Raw genomic sequence first — 15641 nt, forward strand, 5'->3', positions numbered from 1 at the left:
TTCTTGCATTTTTTGCTTTGTTTCTTCTTCCATTTCCTGCCTTTTTTGGTATGATTCTTCTTCCAATTCTTGCATTTTTTGCTTTGTTTTTTCTTCCATTTCTTGCCTTTTTTGCTTCATTTCTTCTTCCATTTTCTGCCTTTTTTGGTTTGTTTTTTCTTCCAATTCTTGCATTTTTTGGTTTGTTTTTTCTTCCATTTCTTTGAGGGATTTTCCAATATCCTCTTTTAGGGCCTCTATCATTTTCATGAAAGTGCTTTTAAGGTCGTTCTCTTCTGCTTCCTTCCCATTGGAATGTTGGGGTCTTGCTGGTGTGGAGTCTCTAGAATCTGGCGGTGTCATATTTGTTTTTCTGTTGCTGACTGTGTTTTTGTATTGTCTCTTTCCCATCTCTTCTTCTAGTGGGTGCAGAAAGAGCCCCTTACTGGTCTGGGGACCAGAGTTCCCTTTTGGTGGGTGCTAGCAAGTCCAATAATCTGTTGGTTCTTCTATACCTTGTCCAAATGGTGGTCCGTGGGTGGAGAAGAAGAACAGGAATCTGGGGCGCTTAGCCTCCTACCTGGTCCCCTGGACCCTATGCTGGGTCCTGTTGTACCTGATCCAGAACAGCTACTCCCCTGGTCTCCCTGGCTCCTCTAGTTTCCTAGTCTCGTTGGTGGGAGAGAAGATCTGGAGTCTGGGGTGCTTGGCTCCTGCCGGGATTGGGAGCTCTGTGCAGTTCCCAGGTGATCTGCAGGCTCTGGAACACAGGCCGGGAAGCCGGCCTGTTTACCTGATGCTGCCGGAGGGACCCAGCAAGTACTCTTAAACACTGAACCATCTCTCCAATCTCTGAAGCCGGCCTGTTTCTGGAATGTGATTTTTAAATATAATACCTTCTTATCTCAAGAGAGGGTTACCTTTCTATGGGAATTGCCCATTCCTGATATGTTTCTTCCTATTTTGGTCAGTGCACAACACGGAGACCAGAGTTTTGAAACATCACTCTCATCATTCATTTTTTCTAGTCTGCCTGTGTGAGTTGTGGTGTAAAAGGCAAATAAAAGGGATGAGCTGCATGTACCTGTGGTTCTTTCTCTACATTTTTGTAGACTCTAAAACAGATGGAAACACTGAGGAAGCTTTGTAGCAGGCTATGGGAGAATGACTAATTTAGGGAGTTTTATTCCAGTGCCTAAACTTATTATCATCTAATGTGGAATCTCCAGTGTAGGAATTGGCCACCTTTTGACAATATATGTCCAGAGAAAGACACAGATAAGAATGTTAAGGAAATACAGAAATTTTCTTATCTTTTATTCATAAAAATGGGGCAAAAAGGGAAATACCTTGTAGTTGTATAATTCTCCAAAAGGAGGAAATTTGTGGATGGGTCATTAGTCAAAGTCCTAGTGTGAGTGCATTAGTCACCCACTCCATGCTTCTTCTCACAGCCTTTTGTTCATATTTTTCAAAACTCACTCAGTTATGCCTCTCTGAAGCATGTCTACCACACAGACTTTCAGATTCCTAGTACCCACCATTGTCTTCTCTATGTGCAATGTCTCGTTTCTTCCTCTCTAAGTCACCTCTGCCAAATACTGTCTATTTTCTATCCTGACTTGTGACTTGAAATCTCTACTAATGGGTTCTTTGAAACATTTTATTATTTAATCCCTGATATATATATTAATATTTATCTATAAAAAAGCAATTGTGTAAATATCTGGAAAAGGACTTTGAACTATGGGATTTTCAGACATGTAACAAAAACAGTAATAATGGCTTTTTGCATAGAGAACTTGAGTATTGCATTTCTATAGAAGCAAAATCTAGTCTTAGCTGGGAGAGATGGTGCATGCCTTTAATCTTAGCATTCAGGAGGTAGAGACAGGCAGATCTCTGTAAATCCAAGGCTACCCTCATCTATGTAGTGAGTTTCAAGCAAGTCAGGGGTACATAGTGAAACCCTATCTCAAACACAACACAATAAAACAAAAGAAAAAAAACCTCCAACCTCAGCTACTGAAACAAGGCACTCTGATAGTCATACAAAGCAGTCTTATTGCTGGGACATCAAAACACTTGAGTTCCAATTTCAGTCTGTTGTTGTGTAGTTGTAACCCAAGGCAAGGCTGCAAAAAAAAAGATGTAGGGATTAGTTAATTTGTACATTTCTTTTCAGCTATGATTCTATGACTTGCTGATGTATGACTTTGTGGGACTTCAACAAGGTAGTAGGAGATAACCAGATAGTTCCCAGGAAAGGAGGAGAAGGAATAAGAAATGCCACTGTCAATCTGGTAGTTGTTTCTGCTCTGTGTAAAAGGCAACTGCGAGGCAATCCTTCTCTAAGCAGCTCTCATTTGTATGGAACTTCTATCACCGAGTAGACTCAGTGCTAACACTTTCAATTAAGTTAAATGACTTCATGTTCTGTTAAGTTCAGGCTGGCTAGGAATTTCATGACTTTTCACTGGCTTCATTACAATAATGCTTAGCATGAGGTTCACAAGGGTGATGTCGACTTGATAATATTTTCATAATTGTACAGCTATCATCAAATTATGTTGATTCATGGCTGCATGAAAAATGACAGAGAAGAGTGTCATTGTGAAATTTCACAAGGCATTGACATTTGTGTTTTAAGCACAGAAAAATTCAGCAAGTACACTACCACAAAGGAGGTGTAACTATGAAGACTTTGTGGAAAAGTTCACGGATTCAAATGTAATTAAGCATGAATTAAACATGATGAGCTACAGGGCTAATTCTAGCGCTGCCGAAGCTCCATTATGGAAATCCGTTTCAGAAATATGACCAGCTCCTTTTTAACATATGTCAGATGCCTAACATATGGTCTCCTAAGGCCTCCAGCATACCTTGGGTGATTCAGGGCAGTCAACGTATGCTTGGCACTGCTGAGGGTCTAGCTTATTGAGCCAAGAAGCCAAGAAACATAATGGGAAATCAACCCATGCTTGTCAGAATCTCACTTCTCTTTTGGAACAAGTGTTCTAAATTTCAAGAAAAACTTGAGCTTTATAATATACAGTGATGTGCTGGCATTTCGTGCTGGGCTAGTAATGGACAAGCCATGAACATAGGCTAATAAATCCTTATGATTAATTTACCAGGAATGAGAAAGTAAAAGAACAAGTTTTGTAAGGCATTACCATAAACAACATCAATCGCTTGACAGCTCTGTCCCTTGCCTGTGTTCTGGTATGTGAACAACCTGGAACAGAGTTTCCTGTGATGCATATCTTGTCTAATAGCTTCTGTTACATTCCTATCTCCCAAACTCTTTCATGTGTTTTTGTTAATCTCAGAAAGTTCCAGAACCTCAGACACCAAAAGCAGAATTCCAAGCTAAAGACTACCATCAACTACTATGGGGAATTTACCTACAAATTATAAAGTTACAGTAATTTTTTTTGTAATGAAGTTTTGTAATTGTGTCTACTTTATAGGGATTCTAGGCAAAAGTGGGTGTGTGGCAAATAAAAAATGATTTCACAAATGTGTGTGTAGATAGAAGACACACAGTTGCTAATTCTTTGTTCATATCTCTACTGAACTATGAGAAATGGTGATCCAGTAGCAACAATAGCAATGGAGGGAGGAAAGTGGTAGTTACACGAATTCAGTATTCATGTATGAAAATCTTAAAAAAAATAAGATAAATGTTATAAAAAAACTGAAACAGCACTCTCTGCTGTGGGACAATCCTTTTCTATGCTATGAATATGTATTACTCTCATTGGTTAATAAAGACCTGACAGGCCAGTAGCTGGGTAATAAGTTAGGTGGGAAAGTCAAACTGAGAACAATGGGAAGAAGGAGGAAAGAGTAGGGAGAGAGATTCCAGCCAGGTTCTGGGACAACAAGACTTGCTAGAGGACAGGTTAAACCAGGAGCTACATGGCAAAACATAGATTAATAGAAAATGGGTCAATTTAAACATAAGATCTAGTTAGTAATAAGCCTGAGCTACGGGCTGAGCATGTATAATTCATATTCAGCCTCTGAGTCAGTTATTTGGCATGGGCTGTCTGGACAGGAAATGCCCATTTACAGTTCTCAGTGGTGGCCATTGACTGCTCTATACTCTATGCTGGGCACTATAATAATCATCTTATTTTATTATATATACTTTATATAGCTAATTCAATGGTATTATATGATCCCCCCAAATCTTAGAGCAGTAAGAAGTAAAATTAAGAAGTCTAAATTGTAACAACTGACTTCTCTCTCTCTTTTTTTAATGAGTACTTTTCTGACCAAGATTACCAAAACAGACTATGTTTTCACATCATTGACATAGTTTTGGACGCTGTTTGAAACTTGCAACTCTATCCTGCTCCAGTGAAAGAGCTTGGAGAAGAGTAAGCATTTTGCCATTGTAGCTCATATTTTTTAAAATGTAGTTTTCTGTCCATAATTATTGAAGTAACCCATTTCTTCATTATAGTCAGGAGGCTAGTTAGGGTTTGGGAGCTGAAAAGTTGTGGCTGCATCTTGTCTCAGTGGAAGATTCTGGGGAAACAGTATTTTGTCACTGTTGCTCATAGCTCTATAAAAAACTTTGCTCTTTTAAGCTTTAATTGTTCTCCCCACATTTATGTGTGGAGTCATCAATTGGAAAGGGAGAAGTCTCTGCCCCGAAATATTACACTAATGCGATCAAAAGCTTGTTGACTGACTTTACATACAACAAAGAGATTCTCTAATGGAATTTTGGGCTGTCTTGAAGGTTGTTCATAGTAGCCAAAATCTCTTTTCATAGTATACATTTCAGTGTCTCTGATAGAGATGGGGTATGACACTTATGACATGCTGAATGATTGTGTTTTCATAATCCTTACAGCTCACAAAAGTTGTAGCTATTTCAGCAAGCTTAGGTAACAAAATGGATAGTTAAAAGGATTCTACTAAGCAACATGTGCACTTTATTGTTAGACTATCTTATCATCAGTTACTCAGGGCACATTAATTATAACCTGAGATTCTACTGAGTGCTGTACAGTCCTTGAGTGCCATGTATCTATCCTGAAAGTCTTCAAAAAAGAAAATTTGCATAAATCGTTCCCAATAGATGTAAGAAGAGCAAGGAAAGAAAACAATTTCACAGCCCACATGTTTTCTATTGTAAATCACACAATTTCTCCAACCAAGAAGTTTGTCTTTGAATGGTTGAAGGTCAGCAATGGTTTACTACAAACACTTCCCTTCTTTGTTCAGTGGGATTGGAGGCCAACTATTTTGGGTTGTTTGGGCTTCTCCAAACTATCATTTGAGCTAGTACATCTTTTGTTTTTATGTTAGATTTTTTAAAAAATTAAAATAACATGTTTTGGTTCCACTCACACTTCTCCCATCTTCCTGACACTTTCATACCTTTTTGTTTTGTGATCCACAGAGTGTAACAAGGGCTACCCATGTTGGTATGGCTGTACAGATGACCATTGAAGAATGAGCAACTCTTCAGTGGTTGTACCATTGAGGACACCAACTCCCGGTCTCCCAACAATCACTGTTATTTCTTCCAGATTATGACCTTTACAAAGCATGGGCAGGGAACTTTGGAAGACCATGGACAGGACAGAGAAAATAAGATGAATTCTGGTTCTACTGCTACAAGTTCAGTAAGGTAAGGTTGAGAGTTTAAAAATATCAGTAAAAGTAGAGATAGGCATAAAATCGGACTGTCAAGACTATTTGAATTTGGTTTTGTTCAGGTAAGAAATATGGATCCAGTTTCATGCTCAAAGGTTACATATCTAGTTTCTGCAGCACCATTTGTGAAAGATGTCCTTTTTCTAATATGTGCTTTTGACACCTTTGCAAAGACTAGGTGGTTATAGTTTTGTGTGTTTGTTTCTACATATTCTTTTTCTTTTTTTCTTTAATTTAAGTTAGAAACAAGCTTGCTTCACATGTTGATCCTAGCTCCCTCCCCTTTCCCCACCAGGTCCCCCAGTCTGCCACCCAATCTCCATTCCAATCCCCAGGGAGGGTGAAGCCCTTAATAGAGGATCTCTGGAGTCTGTCATTTCATCCAGGGCAGGGCCTAGGCCCCCTCCCCCAAGAGTCCAGGCTGGGAGAGCATCCCTCATTGTGGAATGGGCAGCTAAAATACATTTGTGTGCCAGGAATAAATACTATCCAAGGCCCCATAGATTACCTAGCCCTTCTAACTGACACCCATATTCAGGGGGTCTGGATCAGTCCCATGCTGTCCACCCACCCATCAGTCTGGGGTCCAAGAGCTCTCCCTTGTTCATGTCAGCTGTTTCTGTGGGTTAAACCAGCCCAGTCTTAACCCCTTTGCTCATCAGTTCTCCTTTTCTGTCACCGGATTCCAGGAGTTCAGTTCAGTGTTTAGCTGTGGGTATCTGCCTCTGTTGCCATCTGTTGCTGGATGAAGGTTCTGTTTCCCAGATTCTCTGGGAGTGGGATTATATGCTGGCATTCCCCAGATCCATGTCTAAAATCCACATGTGAGTGAGCACATACCATGTTTCTCTTTTTGTGACTGGGTTATCTCACTCAGGTTGATTCTTCTAGTGCCATCCATTTGCCTGCAAATTTCAGGATTCCATTGTTTTTTTCCCCTGAATAGTACTCCATTGTATAAATGTACCATATTTTCTCTATCCACTCTTCAATTGAGGGGCATCTAAGTTGTTTCCAGTTTCAGGTTATTACAAATAATGCTGCTATGAACATAGTGGAACAGGTGTCCTTGTTGTATGAATTTGCATCTTTTGGATATATGCCTAAGAGTGGAATTGCTGGGTCTTGTGGTAGACTGATTCCCATTTTCCTGAGGAATCTCCATACTGATTTCCAAAGTGGATGCACAAGTCAGCATGCCCACCAGCAGTGGACGAGTGTTCCCCTTTTTCCACATCATCTCCAGCATAAACTCTCATTGGAGTTTTTGATTTTAGCCATTCTAACATGAGTAAGATGATATCTCAGAGTTGTTTTGATTTGCATTTCCCTGATGGCTAGGGATGTTGAGCACTTTCTTAAGTGTCTCTTAGCCATTTTAAACTACTTTACTGAGAATTCTCTATTTAGTTCTGTACCCCACTTTTTGATTGGATCCTTTGGTATTTTGGAGACTTGCTTCTTGAGTTCTTTGTAAATTTTGGAGATCAGCCCTCTGTCAGATGTGGGGTTAGTGAATATCTTTTCCCTAATCTGTGGGTTGCCTTTTTGTCTTGCTGACTTTGTCTTTTGCCTTACAGAAGTTTCTCAGTTTCAGGAGGTCCCATTTATTAATTGTTGATCTCAGTGTCTGTGCTACTAGAGTTATGTTCAGGAAGCATTTTCCTGTACCAATTCATTCAAAGGTACCTCCCACTTTCTCTTCTAACAGGTTCAGTGTGGCTGGATTTATGTTAACGTCTTTGATCCCTTTGGATTTAAGTTTTGTGTATGGCGATAGACATGGATCTATCTGCAGTTTTCTACATGTCAGTCTCCAGTTATGCCAGCACCATTTGTTGAAGATGTTTTCTTTTTTCCATTATATAATATTAGCTTCTTTGTCAAAGATCAGGTGTTCATAAGTGTTTGGCAAAGACCCTTCTGTTTCTATTGCATGGAAACCTTTGAGGAGAATTGGTATAAGCTGTTATTTGAATTTCTGGTAGAATTCTGCATTGAGGCCATCTGGACCTGGGCTTTTTTTTTTTTTTTGATTGGGAGACTTTTGATGACTGCTTCCATTTCCTTAGTGGTTATAGGTCTATTTAAATTGCTTATGTGTTCTTGATTCAATTTTGGCAAGTCATATCTATCCAGAAAATTGCCCATTTCCTTTAAGTTTTCAAATTATATAGTGTACAGGTTTTCAAGGTATTTCATGATGATTCTCTGGATTTCCCAAGTGTCCATTGCTATGACCCCCTTTTTATTTCTGATTTTGTTAATTTCCATGTTCACAATCTGTTGTTTGGTAAGTTTGGATAAAGGTTTGTCTATCTTGTTGATTGTCTCAAAGAACCAATTCATTACATTGATTGTTTTTTATTATTTTCCTAGTTTCTACTTTATTGATTTCAGCCCTCAATTTAATTATTTCCTGGCATCTGCTACTCTGGGGTGAGTTTACTTCTTTGTGTTCTAGGGCTTTCAGTTGTGCTGTTAATTCTCTAGTGTGAGTATTCTCCAGTTACTTCATGTGGGCACTTAATGCTACGAACTTTCCTTCTAGCACTGCTTTCAAAGTGCCCCATAAGTTTGGGTATGTTGTGTCTTCATTCTCATTGAATTCTAGTAAGTCTGTAATTTCTTTTTCTATTTCTTCTTTGACCATGGTGTAATCGTGCATTATTCAGTGTCCAAGAGTTTGTAGGGTTTCTGCAGTTTGTGTTGTTGTTGAATTATAGCTTTAATGCATGGTGGTGATAAGGTACATGGAGTTATTCCATTTTTTTTGTACCTGTAGAGGTTTGATATGTTGCCGAGTATGTGGTTGATTTTTGTGAAGGTTCCATTTGGCACTGAGAAGAAGGTATATTCTTTTGTGTTTGGATGAAATGTTCCGTAGATGTCTGTTAAACCCAATTGTGTCATAACTTCTATTACTTCTTTTGTTTTTTTGTTAAGTTTCTGTCTGGTGGTCCTGTCTAGTGGTGAGAGTGGATTGTTGAAGTCTCCCATTATAAGTGTGTGAGGTTTTATGTATGATTTGAGTTTTATTATGTTTCTTTTACAAACATGGATGCCTTTGCATTTGGGTCATAGACATTCATAATTGATACTTCAAGTTGGTGGATTTCTCCTGTGATGAGTAGGAAATGACATCCTTCATCTCTTTTGATTGATTTTAATTTAAAGTCTAATTTGTTAGATAATAGGATTGCTACCCCTGCTTGTTTCTTAGGTCCATTTCATTGGAAAATCTTTTCCCAACCTTAACTCTGAAGTAATGTCTGTCTTTGAAGTTGAGGGTGTTTCTTGTATGCAGCAGAAGGATGGTTCTGTTAACCTGTGTCTTTTTATGGGCAAATTATAACCATTAATATTGAGGGATGTTAATGATTACTGATTGCTTATTTTTGTTTGTTTTGGAGTTGATGTTGGAATTGTGTGTGGATTTTCACCCCTTTTTCTTTTGGTTGTTGGTAAAGTTGGATTGATTGCTTATGTTTTTCTGGTTGTAGTTAACTTCCTTGGGTTAGAGTTTTCCTTCCAGACTTTCTGTAGGGCTGGATTAATGGATATGTATTGTTTAAATCTGGTTTTGTCATGGAATATCTTGTTGTCTCCATCTATAGTGATTGAAAGATTTGCTGGATATAGCAGTCTGAGCTGGCATCCATGGTCTCTTAGTATTTGTAGAATATCTGTCCAGGACCTTCTGGCTTTCAGAGTTTTCATGGAGAAGTCAGGTATAATACTGATAGGTTTGCCTTTGTATGTTATTTGACATTTTTATTTAGCTGCTCTTAATATTTTTTAATTCTGTATGTTTGTGTTCTGGATTATTATGTGGCGAGGGAATTTTTTTGTGTGATCCACTCTATTTGGTGTTCTATAAGCTTCCTGTACCTTCATTGGCATGTCTTTCTTTAGGTTGGGAAAGTTTTCTTCTATGATTCTGTTGAATATGTGTTCTTCCCCTTTGAGGTGGTTTTCTTCACCTTCTTCCACACGTATTGTTTTTACGTTTGGTCTTTTCACCGTGTCCCATATTTCCTGGATATTTTGTGTCAGGGATTTGTTGGACTTAAGATTTTCTTGGTCGATGAATCTATTTCCCCTAGTGTATCTTCAACATTTGATGTTCTCTATTCCATCTCTTGTATTCTGTTGGGTATGCTTGCATCTGTAGTACGTGACCATTTGCCCAGCTTTTCTATTTCCAGCATTCCTTCAAACTGTGTTTCTTTTATTGTTTCTACTTCAGATTTCAACCCTTGACCTGCTTGAATTGTTTCTTGCAAATTTTGCTTTGTCTTTTCCTCTCTTTCTTGCATATGTTAGATTTTTTGGTTTTGTTTTTTTCTTCCATTTCTTGAATTTTTTGTTCGTTTTTTCTTGCATTTCTTTAAGGGATTTTCTCATATCCTCTTTGAGGGTCTTTGTCATTTTCAAGAAGTTTTTTAAAAGGTTTTTCTCATTTCCTTCATCTGCATTGGGCTGTTCAGGCCTTGTAAGTGTAGAGTCTCTAGAGTCTGGCGGTGTCATATTGATTTTTCTGTTGCTGGGTGTGTATTTATATTGTCTTCTTCCCATCATTTCTTTCCGTGGGTGCAGAAGGAGTCTCTTCTTATCCTGTTGGTTATGTGACTACGGTTCCTTTCCGGTGTGTGCAAGCAGGTCCAATACTCTGATGGCTTTCCTCTTGCATGAATGGATGTAGTCCTAGAATCAGGACCTTGGCAATCTTTGGGTAGGCTGGACCCCATCGGGATGGGATCCATAGTGTGTAGTCCCCAGGTCTCCGATAGTTATGCTTAGGGCACTGGAAGTTAGGCTCACCTATCCCGCGGGTGGAGAATGGGACTTGGACACTGGCAGTGTCTGGGCGGGCTGGCTGCAGTGTGCCTGTTTGTACATATTCTATTCCGTCTTCTCTGTGTCTGTTTTTGTGTCAGTACCACATCCTCTTGTTATTATGGCACTCTAGGGCACTTTGAGATTAGGCCCTGTGGTACCTCAAGCACTGTTCATCGAGCTCGGACCTTTTTCTGTGTGCAGGTATTGTGGCCTTTGGTGCTTCTATGTGGATTTTAGGGCTGTTTATCTAGTTCTGTGAATAATAATATGACTGGAATTTTGGCAAAGATACTTCAAGATGCAGGCTCAGGATAGGATTTTCTGAGAGAGATTCGTAAATAGTAAATAACCCCGAGAATTGAGAAACGAAGTTGAAAATTTAAAAGTTCCTGTACAGCAAAAGAAATGATCAACAGAGTGACGACACAGCCTATTGAATGGGAGAAAAATTTGCCAACTCTATATCTGGCAGCAGATGAATATCTAAAATCTATAAATTACTTCACCAATAAATATTTTTAAGGTGCTCAATTTACCTACCAACCAAGGAAACCTAAATAATAACTGCCTTGAGAATCCATCTCATGCTAGTCAGGATGGCTGTAATCAAGAACACAACACCAAATGCTGGTGAGGATATGGGGAAAGAGAAACATTCATTGCTGGTGGGAATGGAAACTTGTATAATTACAATGGAAAATCATTATGGAAGTCACTCAGAGAACTAAAAAAAGAATTATAATATGATTCAGCTATTCTCCTGGGAATGTTCCCTAATGTTTCTGAGTCAGCAGAGAGAGAGAGAGAGATTTGCACACCTGTGTTTATAATTACACTATTTATGGTTGCCAGGAAATAGAATCAGCCTAGATGTCTATAGCAAGTGAGTTTAATTTTTAAAAATGCACAATTCTCTCTGTCTTTTTCTCTCTTTCTCTCTCTCTCTCTCTCTCTCTCTCTCTCTCTCTCTCTGTGTGTGTGTGTGTGTGTGTGTACGCATGTACTTGTATATATAGCTGGAAAACAGAAGGTCAGAAAGCATTGTCCCTATTTTTATCTCACTGAGATGTGTCACTTGGAAATGCCAGAAAAGAAGAAAAATCACCAGTGCAGCATTTAGTCTGCTGCTCTTTTAGGTTGCAAAGATGATAGCATATTATCAGGTAATATAGGACAGCTGATAAATGGCCATACATTCAAATTTGGTCATATGTATAAGTGTCTGGAATGATCCCAAGAAAGCAGCCCATCTTTTCTCTGCATCTTTACCATGTTTTACTGGACCTGAGAGGTTCAAAGACAGACCTAGCCTGTGTTTTATGGATGTCAACAGGCTGCAGGCTCTCTGCTCTGCAGCTCTCTCCTGCTCTCTGCTTTGTATGCAGGTCATACCTAAGAGGCATTTTGTGAGGCTGCTGCAGGGTTTCCATCTGTCTTGGGCACAGCAGAACTTTGGGGATCACAATAGGAGATTCACATGCATTGACAGGGTTTTTATTCCACCTGCTGTTGATGGCTGATAAAGAAGGCACAAATGACCATGCTGAATTTTCAGGCTGTTCCTTTTCTACCCAGTATTTATTCAATAAACACCCATTGATTATCTACCAAAACCTGAGTGCTAGCTCTGTTAGGGACTGAAGATAGTAGAGAGAATTCAGCTGTAGTTCAGTAAGGGAAGTAATTATAAGGAATTATAATTATAAGAAAATAATTAACTATGTAATTACCCCGGTAAATGTAGAATTTCTATTATAACCAGTACAATAAAGCAAAAGTTCATTGTGCTTTGAGAATACATGAGAAGTACCTGCCTTATTCTGAGACAGGGGGTTGGGGCAGGCAAGGTTTAAGGGAAGCGATATTTCAATGGATATATTAATGATGGGTAAAATTAAACAAGTATCACAAAGAGGAAGGGATGGATACAAGTCTCAAAGATGAAAGATATGTTCCAAGAATTGAAAAGTAGTTGGGGGCTTCAGTCTGAAGAAGTGAGGTGTTGTGTCACAATGAGTTCCCCAAGGAACAAGAACAAGTATACTGTTTCCCCCACAAAGAGATGAGAAACCTTTTATAGTCTTTAAACACAGGAGTAAGACTGTCAGTTTTATGTTTGTGAGAAATCACTGACTTGGTTTCTATCAAAGAAGACAGATTCAAGGTGGAGAAAGTTGAAGAGTTGGGGCCAATTGTAGCTGTCAGTAATAAGAGGATCACAGGCTGGATTAGCACAGTGGCTTTAGAGACCAAGAGATGTAGATGAATGCCTGCTGTGGCACTCTGGGGACAGACCTAGCAGGATTTACTGATGAAATGAATTGTCCCAGTGTAGAAACAGGAATGATGCATGGCTCCAGTTTAAAGGACTGTGTGAATGGTGAGAACCTTTAGACGACTAGGGGTGAAGTAACTTTGATCAAATAGATCCTAAAATAAACATCATGAAACAATGGGGATTCTTTCTATTTCATAAAAAACAAAGAACTCCTAAATCCTTAATTTAAAAAAGGAAATAAGCTATTAATAACAAATGTATTTGCTGATCAGTTGATAGCACAAGTGAAAATGATTATATCCAAAGACAGATCAACTTCATTTGTAGTGAGACTCAGAAGAGTTATATGAAAACTTGTGGGAAAAAAATCGAATGGCAGGAGCCGGGCGTTGGTGGCGCACGCCTTTAACCCCAGCACCCGGAAGGCAGAGGCAGGTGGATCTCTGTGAGTTCGAGACCAGCCTGGTCTACAGAGCGAGTTCCAGGACAGCCTCCAAAGCCACAGAGAAACCCTGTCTCGAAAAACCAAAAAAAAAAAAAAAATCGAATGGCAGTAGAAACTCAAGGCTCTCAGGCATGGAGGTGTGCATGTGCATCTTTGTTTGTGCGTGTTTGTGTGTGTAGGGGTGTATGTGGGCATATTACAGCTAACAGCTCAAGTTGTTTCCTCAGATCTACATCCATAAATTTGTCTTCATCCCCCTACCTTCGTCTGTCAAGAGTAGAGTAGACCTTATCCTCCTGTGCAATGATAAATTGAGACAGATTTTCTCCTTATTGGTTTTTATGAATATTTGCCCTCCCTACATTCTAGAATAATGTTTTTTTCTTTAAGTTATTATAAATAACCATTCAACCTCAGGGACTGAAAACCATAGCTATTATTTCTTTCCGCGACTTCACTGCAGTTGCTGTTTTGTGTTATATTGGGCACTGGGTCCAATTATAGCTTTACATTTAATTACAAACTTTGCATATCTGTACATTAATTCAAAGATATTTTAATTGCTTTGCATTTTATATCTGGAAGTTGTGAACTATAACAATCCAATATACTACTTAAGGGGATAATACAAATTTAGAATAATAAAAAGAAATTTATAATGATCATCTCAGGCATCCAAAGTATTGTATATAAAAATAATAAAGCATAAATACAATATGCTCATGAGTGAAGCCTATTTTCCTTCAATGAAGAGGTTTAATTTTATAAAGAAGATATTTACAGATTGGGCACAATATATCATTAATACTTATTTAGGCTTAGTCTATAAAAGAAAGCCCTAAAAGGCAGATCCTGAATGTATGTTTAAATGGGCATACAGACTACATAAGTAACTTGAACAAACAGTATTTTGACTGAATATTATTAAGACAAATATAGCCATGTAGATTGTATAGGTAGTAAATGTGTTTCTCGCAGGGTCAGGAGTTAGAAATTTTAAAAGACTACATGCATACCAGAGCTGAATAAATAAATATATTTATTTATATAATAAAACAATAAATACTAAAGTAGATGATAAAACACATTTTTCCCAGCACTGTTCTCTAATGAGAACAGATAAACCACAAAGAACACCAGGCTTCGTAAGTGGGAATTTGATTGTTGTACCGGAGCTGGTAACAAGCAAGGTTAATTTATTTCGTTTTGAGCTGTAGAGAAGGGTACAACAAAGGGAGCACGCTCTGTCAGAACTTGAAGAGTTAGCCTGAAGGTATTCCAAATGGCCCAAGCTATAACAATTTGAATAATACCACAGGACATAGGACATCTTTAGAGAGTCATACAGAAGATCAGATGTCCTTGAGAGGAGATGCAAGAATGAATTTGAGGTCCTGGAAAGAAAAGTATATAGAAGTCAGTTTAGCTGATGTCTTGGTTTCCTGAGGAAAGGCACGCCCTTTAGGGACCTTGATGACAAAAATGTAGTTGAGCTCAGAGGGAAGGTGGAAGTGTTTAAGCAAGACTGATTGCTGTGAGGGGCTGGGAACACTGGAGCCTGGGCTGTGTTGCATCCTAGAGTGTTGTAGGAGAAGTTCACTTGAGTGAGTTGGCATGAACATTCCCTGTTTTCTTCTCAAAGATAAAGGAGGATTTGAAAGGCAGATGGAAATACATTTCTAGGACTGGCCTCCAGAGGGAGCATGATCTGGAGACCCCTGCAGTGAGTTGTTTTGGTTCTGGTCTGAGGAAAGGGCCTCTGAGGGAAGTTCTTCTGTGATTTGGTGGTTCCTTTCCTGGGGATTAAAGACTTTTGAGAGTAGAACATGATGGGCGCTTTCTGAGCTATACTATTTGTCATGAGGATTGCTGGCATTCTTAAGTCTCTCTCTACTCAAACTCGTTTAGGTGGGGGTGTTTAGCCAGACAGGAATTAAATAGTTCCCCTCTCTTCCTTTATTGCTTTATTTCATTGCTTTGGCTTATTCCAGTTATTCAGTATAAACTGCTATATAATATATATATATTATAATTTTAAGCGAATTTTTTCTTCAGAATTATAAGGGGAACGATGTAGAATGTTACAACTCAGAACTGTTAGGTTTACATAAAGCTATACCATTTGGTAGCACTCAGTAATCATTTCTTCTGCCCTAAATGATACTGTAGCATGAATGGGCCTGTGAAGAGACGTTTCTTTTGTTTAGTTTACACTCTTTGATTCAAAGGGTACTTGAGACCAGTAGAACCACTTTAAGATCCAGCACAACCAAGTTTCAGGTATTTTGTTTCGTTTTCCCCCAGGTTACCCCAGGTGTCAACATTATTGGTGGTACAAAAGTCAAGTTATGTGAGGATGTTGACTTACCTTTGGCATCTGCTCTGCCATTGATCCTTTACACACAGCCACCCACCTTC

This window comes from Mesocricetus auratus, unplaced genomic scaffold, assembly GCF_017639785.1.
Source record: "Mesocricetus auratus isolate SY011 unplaced genomic scaffold, BCM_Maur_2.0 Super-Scaffold_2245, whole genome shotgun sequence".
NCBI lineage: Eukaryota > Metazoa > Chordata > Mammalia > Rodentia > Cricetidae > Mesocricetus > Mesocricetus auratus.